The sequence below is a fragment of the Myotis davidii genome, unplaced genomic scaffold (genome assembly GCF_000327345.1).
Source record: "Myotis davidii unplaced genomic scaffold, ASM32734v1 scaffold991, whole genome shotgun sequence".
In the NCBI taxonomy this organism is placed as follows: Eukaryota; Metazoa; Chordata; class Mammalia; order Chiroptera; family Vespertilionidae; genus Myotis; species Myotis davidii.
The window spans coordinates 565,707-566,041 of NW_006283137.1; positions in this window are offsets into that span (position 1 = coordinate 565,707).

The window sequence follows — 335 nt, forward strand, 5'->3', positions numbered from 1 at the left end:
CCAGCTGTGCCCAGGCCCCAGCGCGAGGCTGGGCCTCCTGGGCCCTGGGTCCCCTCTCCGCTTGGCCCAGGCCTGACCGTGGTCCCTCAGCTCCAGGGACCATCGGGCCTCAGGGTCCCACGTGTGCCCTTTCCCGACGGGACCATTCAATGCCTGATGACAAAGTGCATTTCCGAACCCGCCGCCGGGCACACACATTCGTAGGGGTGCTGCCCTCCCCACGGGCACCTGGGCGCTGCCTCTAGCACTTCGGGGGCCACGCACAGTGACCAGTTCCGTCCTGTGTAGCTGGTCCGTACTTGGACTCATACACTGTTTCAGCAGCGGGGCCCGAA